The following is a 13,330-nucleotide window of genomic DNA, read 5'->3' as shown; positions in this document are numbered from 1 at the left end:
TGGCTTGAAGAGTTTTGTCTAAGAGTATTACCTTGATATAAAAGGAATGGAAAATAACAATAGACAAATTGACTATCGTCTGTCTGCCGCCATCTTAGCAAAAATATCTACGCGACAGTTTTGAATCGAGAATTTTAACAAACATAAATGTTGTTAGATATAAATGAATGGAAATAAATGTGCACTGGTGGTCCCGAATCTACTTTAAAACACAGAATTCAACTCAGATTGAATCCTTAAATACAGTGCTCACAACACGATACGTAATATCAATTTCTTATTTGCTTATGGATGAAGCCTAATTATTTAGTACGATTTAGATGAAATATTTTAATAGGAGGCATACGTTAAAGTGTTGTGCGCGGGTAGTATTTTGTGACTAAATGTTTCCTTTGCTAGAGAAAAGTGCTTCCATCTTAAGTAACAGTCATGTAAAATCTGATAAATTATATGCAATTTAGTGCCACTCACACGACTTCACAGAAAACATTTCTACACAACGTCAGGTGGAGATTTCTTTAGCAGAGTGACAAATATTAGCCGGGATAATTATTTTTGAGATCAAACGAATTGTTACGCTGATAAGAGGTAACTGAATTTATATTTTTTTGATCTACCTGAAATATCTTTTGTAAGTAATTAAAGTCACGAAATACTATAAACCGGTTCCGCAACAAACACCATGTTCCAACTCACTTAAATCATGATAATCTGCCTGCAGCAGTAACCGATGTAATATCTGCGACCGCAGCGCCGTATTCTGCATATGTCATCGCCCTTTCGTTCTGTGCTTGGAACGGGGCCTTAATTGTGCGTGCTCTACATCTACATTTATACTCCGCAAGCCACCCAACGGTGTGTGGCGGAGGGCACTTTACGTGCCACTGTCATTACCTCCCTTTCCTCTTCCAGTCGCGTATGGCTCGCGTGATAAACGACTGTCTGAAAGCCTCCGTGCGCGCTCTAATCTCTCTAATTTTACATTCGTGATCTCCTCGGGAGGTATTAGTAGGGGAAAGCAATATATTCGATACCTCATCCAGAAACGCACCCTCTCGAAACCTGGCGAGCAAGCTACACCGCGATGCAGAGCGCCTCTCTTGCAGAGTCTGCCACTTAAGTTTGTTAAACATCTCCGTAACGCTACCACGCTTACCAAATAACCCTGTGACGAAACGCGCCGCTCTTCTTTGGATCTTCTCTATCTCCTTCTGCACTAAACTGCGTAAAAAAAACGCCGGGCAGAACCGGCCCGAAATAGGCAATCATGCCCGGCTAAATCCAGATACCTAGAAACCCTGTCTGCAGTGGGACACTATATCTAACGCTTTTCGAGTTAGCCGGCAGATTTGCGCTGTCTACTCCGAAATTTGGTCGACAGTAAACGACTCGATACTGCACAGTATGTGAGAATCTTTTGTGTGTAATTTTTCGTCGGTAGGGCGTGTTATCTTTTCTATTGGAAGAGCAGAGGGCGGGTGATTATGGCTGAGGGCACTTGTGATGGATGCGGTCCGGGACATACGCAAGTCGTCAGCACCCCAAGCCAGCGGCCTCCCGTCTCTCGCCGGAAGGAGCCTGTGGACGATTCCTCCTGTGACGTAGCGCGGCGCCGGTTAATCCGCGTGAATCATTGTAGCAGCGCACAGCCAAGTGACTCATCACTGCACGCCGGGCTTTGATAAATGGCCGCGAGGGGGTTCACCGATGCCCCCCCCCCCCTCCATCAGCCTGCACCTACCCCCACCCTAGCGCCCTCCTGCTACCCCCACCCCCTGCACTTCCTTCCCGGGCGAACCCATACAGGGCCGGTCAGACAACACCGCTTGATTTCTCCCTAAGCGTCGAAGCAGCCATGCAGCCGCACTGCTGTTTACTTCGATATTAATAAGAGCCGAAAGCTTCGCTCCATCATATATTTCCCTCCGCGCTCTTTAGCTCTGAAGACGCGGCACGCACCGAACCCCAACCCTCGATTCTCGCCCTCGACGGCCGTGGCTTTTAACGTGCCATTAGAAATTTTTATTTGAATACTCCCTAGGCAATCTCCTTTCGTACGCAAAACTTTCATATAAGACTGTGCCGCTTTTCCATTCTCCTCACCCCCCCCCCCTCTCACTCTCTCTCTCTCTCCCTCTCTCTCTCTCTCTCTCTCTCGTTATTCCGTACTATTTTCGTCCCACATTTCCAGATCGACTATGCGCGATCTTCGCTTTATTATTTTTTTCCCCTTTTCTTCCCCCCCAGATCTTAATTCATAACCTCTTTTTCTGGACCGGGCCGACGGGGATGATAAATGGATTCCACAATTGTGTTTAACGCTGTAGTGTCCATCAATCTTTTGCTTGTCTGGATCGCTGGAAGCCTTAGAATTAATGTGTTACAAAATCTAGGTTCTGTATTCTTCTCTTTTCAGTTTTACACGCCGTGATATCGCACTAAGACGGTTATGCTCCACGTGTTCCACATATATCAGTACCGAATTACTTGGAATGTATAACTAGCTGCAGTGCTTGGTGTTTCCCGATATGTTTAAACTCTGCCAAAGTGATTTACCTTATGCCTTGTTGATACTCATAACGAATGCAAGCCGCATGGGAATCTGCAATCGCTCTATTTCGAAACTCATATTTGAAGTCAGTCGGTCAAGTATTTTCCGACATGTTTGGTAACAACGTTTCTATATATACACTGAATAGACAAAACATTATGACCACTGAACACCACGTTGGATGCCGCCTGGAGTGGGCGAACGGTTCTAGACGCTACAGTCGAACCGCGCGACCGCTACAGTCGCAGGTTCGAATCGTGCCTCGGGCTTGGATGTGTGTGATGTCCTTAAATTAGTTAGGTTTAAGTAGTTCTAAGTCTAGGGGATTGATGACCTCGGCAGTTAACTCCCATAGTGCTCAGAGCCATTTGATCGATTTTTTGAAAAGACAGTCGGAAAAGAAGTGGGAAAGCTGTGTATTTATTTCAAAAGTAATGACCATAACTATTAATTTATTTATCTCACTGTGAGACAAGACGGTCAATGCCTTTATGATTCCGCCTTGTGGCGTTGGAGGCACGTGTCGAGGAAAATGTAAATGTCGTCTGGCTAGTGCCTCCCGTCGGGTAGGCCGTTCGCCGGGTGCAAGTCTTTCGATTGACGCCACTTCGGCGACTTGCGCGACGATGGGGATGAAATGATGATGATCAGGAAAACACAACATCCAGTCTCTGAGTAGAGAAAAATCTCCGACCCAGCCGGGAACAGAACTCGTGCCCTTAGAACTGACATTGTCGCGCTGACCATCTTTTTTTTTTTTTAATCTCATTTTGTTCGCTTTTGTCCGTTGCATCTGCTCGGGGTGGACGTCGTAAGACATCCGTTTAAGTTCGTTGTTGATCGATTAGCTCATTTTTTTTTATTACAGAAGGGTGCTAACCCTCTGACCAAACACGCTGAGCTACCGTTCCGGCACCATTCAGCTACCGGGGACGGACAGGTGTAGAGGTAACGAAACTATGTAAGCGGAGCAGACACGGACAGGGGATCACCCTCGCTAAGATATGGGCTGCAGATGGGTGAATCCGTTCCGATAGGCAGATTATTATTACGCAGAGTCTGTGAACGAGTGCCTCGAAAATGGCGAAGCTGATCGAATGTCCACGTGCTACTGTCGTGAGCATTTATTTTATTTTATTTTATTTTATTTTATTTTATTTTTTTTTTTTTTGTCATCAGTCTACTGACTGGTTTGATGCAGCCCGCCACGAATTCCTTTCCTGTGCTAACCTCTTCACCTCAGAGTAGCACTTGCAACCTACGTCCTCAATTATTTGCTTGACGTATTCCAATCTCTGTCTTCCTCTACAGTTTTTGCTCTCTACAGCTCCCTCTAGTACCATGGAAGTCATTCCCTCATGTCTTAGCAGATGTCCTATCATCCTGTCCCTTCTCCTTTATCAGTGTTTTCCACATATTCCTTTTCTCTCCGATTCTGCGTAGAACCTCCTCATTCCTTACGTTATCAGTCGTGAGCATATACAAGAAGAAGTAGGGCAGTGAAGCTACCACTACGCGCTAAATGATTGGACGCCACACAATATGTGGTTTGGAGACTTGCCTGCTCCGTAAAGTAGGGAAGATGGTGATCCGAGGCATCTCTGCCGAAAAGCACAATGACGGTGCAAGTACAAGTCTTTCAGTGCACATTGTTCATACGCTATTGGACATTAAAATTACTACACCACGAAGATGACGTGCTACGGACGCGAAATTTGAACGACAGGAAGAAGATGCTGTGATATGCAAATCATTAGCTTTTCAGATAATTCACACAAGGTTGGCGCCGGTGGCGACACTTACAACGTGCTCACATGAGGAAAGTTCACAAACGATTTCTCATACACAAACAGCAGTTGACCGGCGTTGCCTGGTGAAACGTTGTTATGATGCCTCGTGTAAGGAGGAGAAATGCGTATCATCACGTTTCAACTTTGATAAAGGTCGGATTGTAGCCTATCGTGATTGCGGTTTATCGTATCGCGACGTTGCTGCTCGCGTTGGTCGAGATCCAATGACTGTTAGCAGAATATGGAATCGGTGGGTTCGGGAGGGTAATACGGAACGCCGTGCTGGATCCCAACGGCCTCTTATCACTAGCAGTCGAGATGACAGGCATCTTATCCGCATGGCTGTAACGGATCGTGCAGTCACGTCTCGATCCCTGACTCAACAGATGGGGACGTTTGCAAGACAACAACCATCTGCACGAACTGTTCGACTACGTTTGCAGCAGCATGGACTATCAGCTCGGAGATCATGGCTGCGGTTACCCTTGACGCTGCATCACAGACAGGAGCGCCTGCGATGGTGTACTCAACGGCGAACCTGGGTGCACGAATGGCAAAACGTCATTTTTTCGGATGAATCCAGCATCATGATGGTCGCATCCGTGTTTGGGGACATAGCGGTGATCGCACATTGGAAGCGTGTAATCGTCATCGCCATACTGGCGTATCACCCGGCGTGATGGTATGGGGTGCCATTGGTTAGACGTCTCGGTCACCTCTTGTTCGCACTGACGGCACTTTGAACAGTGGACGTTACTTTTCAGATGTGTTACGACCCGTGGCTCTACCCTTCATTCGATCCCTGCGAAACCCTACATTTCAGCAGGATAATGCACGACCGCATGTACAAGCCTTTCTGGATACAGAAAATGTTCGACTGCTGACCTGGCCAGCACATTCTCGAGTCTCTGAGTAGAGAAAAATCTCCGACCCAGCCACCAATTGAAAAAGTCTGGTCAATGGTGGCCGAGCAACAGGCTCGTCACAATGCGCCAGTCGCTACTCTTGATGAACTGTGGTATGGTGTTGAAGCTGTACCTGTACACGCCATTCAAGTTCTGTTTGATTCAATGCCCAGGCTTACCTAGGCCGTTATTACGGCCAGATGCGACTGTTCTGGGTACATTTTTCACAGGATATATGCACCCGAATTGCGTGAAAATGTAATCACCTGTCAGTTCTAGTATAATATATTTGTTCAATGAATACCCGTTTATCATCTGCATTTCTTCTTGGTGTAGCAGTTTTAATGGCCAGTAGTCTACGAGCAGTCGGCAATGTAACTGCGACGAGTGGCCACGCGAAGGAGGACGAGTGCGGCCGAGCGAGGCCGAGACAGACGGGAACGGGACCGAGGCTGCAACGAGACCGGCCGACGTACCGTTCGGGAACGAGACCGACCGTTTCCCGCTCCCGGGATCTGTAAGTAGGAAGCCGCGACCGAAGTGAATTATGAAAGACCGTTCCCTAGAATTCGTTCCTCGCTCGTTCCGTTCATCTGGATGAACCGCTCCTTTGGACCGGTTAGTTCGCGAACGACCCTTCTCTACTGACTACACAAATGTGTCGTCCACATACCGATAGAACCACGATGGTATCAACTTGGCGGATTCTACTGCTCTTGCTTCGCCGTGTTTCATGTATAGGTTCGCCGCGACAGATGATAACGCAGTACTCGTTGACTCGCCATCAGTTTATTGATAATATTATGAATTAGAGGGCTGCACGGTCGCCGAAATATTTTGCATGAAACGGAAAACACTCAACGCCGACCACTAATAAGTCAACCGATAAAAGCTGAGACGTCGGAACTATGAAGATTATCCTTACTATTTTTCGATGTGTACCAGAGACGAGAGACTGATTCTGATGATGGACTGTAGCACTCTTTTCAACAACTCAGTATAGTGTCGAAAGGGTCGTCAAACTTCGGTGACACTTTGAAGTGTCATTGCATTACGAATGCCTGCTATGTCAGCTGTGGATCGATAGGGGAGATGGCGATAGCATGAGGGAGAAGGTGTCAACTTTCCCTTTCCCTCCCCCTCCAAAGAATATTTTTCTAGAAGTGTTTGAATTGAAACTACATATTCACTGTTACAAAACACAATTTATTTCATGCCCATTTCGATTATCAGAAGTCAAAACATCCATCATCAGGTGAATTTATTTGGACTAATACTTGTGCACAATCTGAACAGAAGTACCGCGACAATCCTATGAAATGCGGAGATTACAGCTAGCTGACAGACGTCGCGACAGGAGGACCCGCTGGTGTAAGACGAAGGAGTGAGTATTTTGTCGTCAGCAGACAAGCAGAATGGGTCTGTCAGTACAGCTCAGAGACATCAAACGAGGGTTTGTCGTTGCATGTCAAATGAGTAACAAATCCATCTTGTAGATTTCAAACACTCTAGAGCTGCGGGAGTCGAAGTTTTATTACGAGTTTGTCAAGTGGATATGCGAAGGGACGACCAGAGATAAACTATGAGGTGCATTCAAGTTCTAAGCCCTCCGATTTTTTTTTCTCCGGACTGGAAAGAGATAGAAACATGCGCATTGTTTTAAAATGAGCCCGCGTTCATTGTCAATACGTCCCAGAGATGGCAGCACCGTACGGCAGATGGAATTTTACCGCCAGCGGCGAGAATGAGAACTCTTTTAAATACTTAAAATGGCGACGTTTTCCTTACTTGAACAGCGTGCAATCATTCGTTTTCTGAATTTGCGTGGTGTGAAACCAATTGAAAATCATCGACAGTTGAAGGAGACATGCAGTGATGGAGTTATGGATGTGTCGAAAGTGCGTTCGTGGGTGCGACAGTTTAATGAAGACAGAACATCGTGTGACAACAAACCGAAGCAACCTCGGGCTCGCACAAGCCGGTCTGACAACATGATCGAGAAAGTGGAGAGAATTGTTTTGGGGAATCGCCGAATGACTGTTGAACAGATCGCCTCCAGAGTTGGCATTTCTGTGAGTTCTGTGCACACAATCCTACATGACGACCTGAAAATGCGAAAAGTGTCATCCATGTGGGTGCCACGAATGCTGACGGACGACCACACGGCTGGGAATTTCTTTTCGTCGGTTGTGACAATGGATGAGACATGGATGCCATTTTTCAATCCAGAAACAAAGCGCCCGTCAGCTCAATGGAAACACACAGATTCACCGCCACCAAATAAATTTCGGGTAACCGCCAGTGCTGCAAAAATGATGGTCTCCATGTTCTGGGACAGCGAGGGCGTAATCCTTATCCATTGCGTTCCAAAGGGCACTACGGTAACAGGTGCATCCTACGAAAATGTTTTGAGGAACAAATTCCTTCCTGCACTGGAACAAAAACGTCCGGGAAGGGCTGTGCGTGTGCTGTTTCACCAAGACAACGCACCCGCATATCGAGGTAACGTTACGCAACAGTTTCTTCGTGATAACAACTTTGAAGTGATTCCTCATGCTCCCTTCTCACCTGACCTGGCTCCTAGTGACTTTTGGCTTTTTCCAACAATGAAAGACACTCTCCGTGGCCGCACATTCACCAGCCGTGCTGCTATGGCCTCAGCGATTTTCCAGTGGTCAAAACAGACTCCTAAAGAAGCCTTCGCCTCTGCCATGGAATCATGGCGTCAGCGTTGTGAAAAATGTGTACGTCTGCAGGGCGATTACGTCGAGAAGTAACGCCAGTTTCATCGATTTCGGGTGAGTAGTTACTTAGAAAAAAAATCGGAGGCCTTAGAACTTGAATGCACCTTGTAGGAACAGGCAGACCGAATTTACTGACGGACGGAGATCGTCGAGTGTTTCCGGAGAGTGGTTGTGGAAAAATGGCGAGCGATCAGCGACACGAATCACTAGTGAGCTCCGAAGTGCTGGCAGCACTCTAGGTAGCACAATAACTGTGCATAGCGTTTTAAAACGGGTGTCGTACAATGGCCGAGCAGCCACAGATTTCAGTGCTCAGTATTGAGCGATGCTTGAGGTCGTGTGAAGACGACTCCGAGGGACAGTGTACGACAGGGAACAAGTGATGTGGAGTGATGAGTCACGCCATACCAAGTGGCCATCCGATGCTAGGGTTTGGGTTTGGCGAATGCCTCAGAACGGTACCAGCCATCACGTGCAGTGCTAACAGTGAAGGACGGAGGAAGTGGTGTAGTGACATTGGGGGAGTTTTTCGTGGCTAGGATGTGATCCCCTTGATGCACTTAAGGGGAGCCGGAGGTGATCAAATCCAAAAAAATCACGATTTTTTTATTTATGCTACCGAAAATTAATTGGAACATTCCTCTTTAATGTAAACTTTGAATTATAGTTCTACTCGCCCTAGAAGTGGAGTTATTACCATTTTCCCCCACGCCTGCACAGGAAATGGGCGGCCGCTGAATGCATCTAACACCCTCTCGTGACTTCCTGGCGAACTGCTTGGGATTTTCTCGGCCTGTTGCGCATACAGTGCCATAAGTTGCGCATACAGCGAGTGTGCAAGGGTTGGCTACATTGTTTTCTGTGACAAATGAAGCGCTAAGAGCGCGGAACATCGTCTCTTTGCTGTTTACCGTTTCGAATTAATTCAGTGTAGCGCCTGTTGTTGGTAGTATTATACTACTTGTGTAAAGCGTTGTTCTGGTTACGATGCCACGTTTTAGTAACCGTGTACATAAGAAGAGGAAGAACGTAGGGAAAAGAAAATTAACACTAACACCAAGTTGCGATACTACAGTTACTGAAACAGTGCGTTCTTCTGCTAAGCAACACATGGCCGGCCATAGACCTGTGACATCTTCTAGCAAGAAGCTGACTGATGGAAGTGACAGATTTCGTGAATATGTTAGTGACACTGTACGAGCACTAAGAAATATATGCAATAAAACCAATTTTTCATGACTTAGCACAGCCAGAATTGTGACACCCAATGTCTACACGGCAAGACGCAGAATCCTAATGAGAGCGTAAACAATTTGATTTGGAAAGTGATTCCTAAAAGGGTGTTTGTAAGCATAAAAACACTGCACTTTGGCATTTATGATGCAATAGCAACCTACAACCAAGGGAACAGTGTGAAGTGTGAAGTTCTGAAGGCATTAGGATTTACAGCTGGGGTGAACACTGTACGAGCACTAAGATATATTGACAGAGAAAGGATAAGAGGAGCAGAAACAAGAGAAAGGCATATGAAGTATGATGGAACAACAGGCCAGAAAAGAAGATAGAAGAGGAAGCTTTTGGAGGATGAAGAAGAAGACCCTGATAATCCATCCTATAGTGCAGGAATGTATTGAGAAACTTTGATAGCCATTTCCCATAAATTTTTCGAATATAAGGAACATTTTCTCAAAATCCACTCAAGCTAGAGAGATGAAATTTTTATACAGCACTCCTAGTGGTCAAACTTACATTGTAATACAGCCATTTGGCAATATGTTCAGTAGTTTCAATTCAGTTTAATTATAAATCAATTATTTGTAAAAAAAATTTGGGTCATTAATAAAAAAAATAATTGGAAGCAAAGATACTCCAAAATCCCTCTGTCATAACTGCAATACTAAACCACTCTATATGTAAAAAAAAAATTCAAATTTTTCTATTTGGAAGTTTATTCATAAATGTTCCTCAAACTTAGTGGATTTAACATGGGCAGCATAGGCACCTCCGGCTCCCCTTAAGGAAACGCTAAATACTCTTGCAGTATTGTGTACTGCGTACAGTAGAGGAATAGTTCGAAGATGTTGATTGTTTACATCAACGCGATAATGCATCCTATTATAACACAGCATCAGTGAGGGAATGCTTTGTGGACAATGACGTTCCTGGAACTGACTGAGGTGCCCAGAGACCTAATCTGAATCCAGTGCAACACTCTTGGTACGAAACTTCCTGGCAGATTAAAACTGTGTGCCGGACCGAGACTCGAACTCGGGACATTTGCCTTTCGCGGCCAAGTGCTGTACCATCTGAATTATTCAAGCACGACTCATGACCCGTCCTCACAGCTTCAATTCTGTCAGTACCTCGTCTCCTACCTTCCAAACTTCACAGAAGCTCTTCTGCGAACCTTGCAGAACTAGCACTACAGTGCCGATATGGAATTTCCTGACAAATTAAAACTGTGTGCCACACCGAGGCTCGAAGTCGGGACCTTTTCCTTTAGCGGGCAAGTGCTCTACCATCTGAGCTATCCAAGCACGACTCACGACCCGTCCTCACAGTTTCAATTCTGCCAGTACCTCGTCTCAGAGCACTTCCCCGAGAAAGGCAAAGGTCCCGAGTTCGAGTCTCGGTCCGGCACGCAGTTTTCTTCTGTCAGGAAGTTTCATATCAGCGCACACTCCGCTGCAGAGTGAAAATCTCATTCTAGATACTCTTGGTACGAGTTAAACCGTCACTCCGGACATCAAACCTTTTTCTGGTTTCTTGAGGAAGAATGGACAACCACTCCTCCACAGTGTCACCACCAAAGTTCAAGCTCTCATAATGGCAAAGGATGGACACAGTCCGTATTACTGTCCACCAGTGTCCCGATAGTTTTGATTACATTTATGATGCTACAGAACGTCCACTCCGTGACGATATGTAAAGTATCTTTCTGATTTTTGCTGTACGGTTCTGTTCTCCAACGTGTACTGTTCCTGCAAACTGTGTAAATGTTGCTTAACATGCCTGGACTACTTCATGAGAGGAAAGCAAGAAAACACAAGTTTTTTCCTCACATTGACTATTAGGTATAGAGAGAGAACAATCATTCTTTGCAAAATTCCCCCGTTTGTGTATCATAGTAAAGGTAACAGATGAATACAGTGCCTCACAATTACACAATGTAAATATCACTCTTAAACGCCACAAAATATGGGGAAAAAACTTGAAAATGAGAGTCGATTACCGGTATACGACGTGCAAGGAATAAATAATATCTTGCCTGGCATCAGGAAAAAGTTATGTCAAACAAACCTAGTGATCCAGAATTCATTTTTCCCTCTGCATCGGAGAGTGCGTGGTACAAAACTTCCTGGCAGATACAAACTGAGGGCCTAACAGGCATTCGAACCCGGGATCTTCTCCTTTCGCGCTCGCTCGGTAGACCATCTGGCCGCAAGAGGAAAAGGTTCCGGGTTCGAGACCAGGAATGGCACACAGTTCTAGTCGGACAGGAAGTTTCAAACTTATTGAGGTTATTCCCTGCAGAGTCACTCAGCAGATCGCGAAGTGAAAAAAAGAACAGATTGCGATTTAGCATCGCGAATAACCATTAGCCATATTGGCAGATTGGTTTTCCGTGACTGCATGCAGGATTATACTCTGAACCTTACGAAGACCATGGAAACTCAAAAAATTGCGATAACGTAATTATTGGTCTTGATGTCGCGGTCTTCAATTCTAAGACTGGCGTGAGGCATGTCTCTGCAGTGGAAATAAAATTCAAGCTGAAAGTATGTCAGTAACGAGATTCGTTGATGTTGCTATTCTGAATGAAAATGATGAAAAATTACAGGATATTTTGAATTAAATGAACAGCCTACTGCCTACAGAATACGGACTGACTGTAAACCGAAGAAAGTCGAAAGTAATGAGGAGAACCATAAACGGGATTAGTGATAAACGTATCAAAATCGGGGCCCACAAAGTAGACGAAGTGAAAGAATTCTGGTAGTTTGAAATTATAGCATATGACGATAGCGGAAGGAGGACATAAAAAGCAGATTAGCACACACAAGGAGGAAAGCTAATGCAGTCAAGCTCCTCGTATATTCTTTACTCCCCCACCATTATCTTCGTGAAGTAAGAAGTATACAATTTGGATTGCTGCCTGATAGAGGCTCGAAACATCGATAATCTTTAAACATCAAATAAACTGAACTAAACGCCGTCTGAAACAGGCCACGAAGGCCCAACGGTACCGACCGGCCGCCGTGTCGTCGTCAGCCCTAGGAGGCATCACTGGATACGGATATGGAGGGGCATGTGGTCAGCACACCGCTCTCCCGGCCGTATGGCAGTTCACGAGACTGGAGCCGCTACTTCTCAGTCAAGTAGCTCCTCAGTTTGCCTCACAAGGGCTGCGTGCACCCCGCTTAGCAACAGCGCTCGGCAGAGCGGATGGTTACCCATCCAAGTGCTAGCCCAGCCCGACAGCGCTTAACTTCGGTGATCTGACGGGAACCGGTGTTACCACTGCGGCAAGGCTGTTGGCTTTAAAGATCACTGGTTGTAGTATATGTAGTCTCGTTGACAACTATGTTAATAGAGACGGGTCACAAGTTCAGACCGCGAAATGATGGGTAAGGAATATGTCTATATTTTGAGACCTGAGTTTCTCCTGGCGTATACAACTTTCAAATAACTTCCGGGAATTGAGCCAGGTAACACTTTCAGCGTTTGCCTTGAAAATGGCGGGGTGTTCTCCCGCCGAAATATCGGCGGCTGCCTTGAAAATGGCGGGGTGTTCTCCCGCCGAAATATCGGCGGTCGCTGAAAGTGTTACCTGGCTGAATTCCCGGAAGTTATTTGAAAATATGGCTATATTGTTTTGCTTAATACGATCTGGATGATGATGATTATTATTATTATTATTATTAGACTGGCAATGGCAAGGAAAGCGTTTCTGAAGAAGAGAAATTTGTTAACATCGAGTATAGATTTGAGTGTCAGGAAGTCGTTTCTGAATGTATTTGTATGGAGTGTAGCGATGTATGGAAGTGAAACATGGACGGTAAATAGTTTGGACAAGAAGAGAATAGAAGCTTTCGAAATGTGGTGCTACAGAAGGATGCTGAAGATTAGGTGGGTAGATCACATAACTAATGAGGAAGTATTGAATAGGATTGAGGAGAAGAGAAGTTTGTGGCACAACTTGACCAGAAGAAGGGATCGGTTGGTAGCACATGTTCTGAGGCATCAAGGGATCACCAATTTAATATTGGAGGGCAGCGTGGAGGGTCAAAATCGTAGGGGGAGACTAAGAGATGAATACACTAAGCAGATTCAGAAGGA

At 45.5% G+C, this 13,330-nt stretch overlaps 1 long non-coding RNA gene and 1 pseudogene across 1 annotated transcript in view; both read right to left on the bottom strand.

The window, feature by feature from the left end:
• LOC126109735 (uncharacterized) overlaps nucleotides 1-13,330 on the bottom strand; it is a 196,045-nt gene that overhangs the window by 171,717 nt on the left and 10,998 nt on the right. The window lies entirely within an intron of this gene.
• Nucleotides 12,413-12,530, bottom strand: LOC126109995 (5S ribosomal RNA; annotated as a pseudogene).

Source organism: Schistocerca cancellata, chromosome 12, assembly GCF_023864275.1.
Source record: "Schistocerca cancellata isolate TAMUIC-IGC-003103 chromosome 12, iqSchCanc2.1, whole genome shotgun sequence".
Taxonomy (NCBI): Eukaryota; Metazoa; Arthropoda; class Insecta; order Orthoptera; family Acrididae; genus Schistocerca; species Schistocerca cancellata.
Note: the sequence above shows the minus strand (reverse complement) of the source record. Positions and strands in the feature narration are given on the sequence as shown.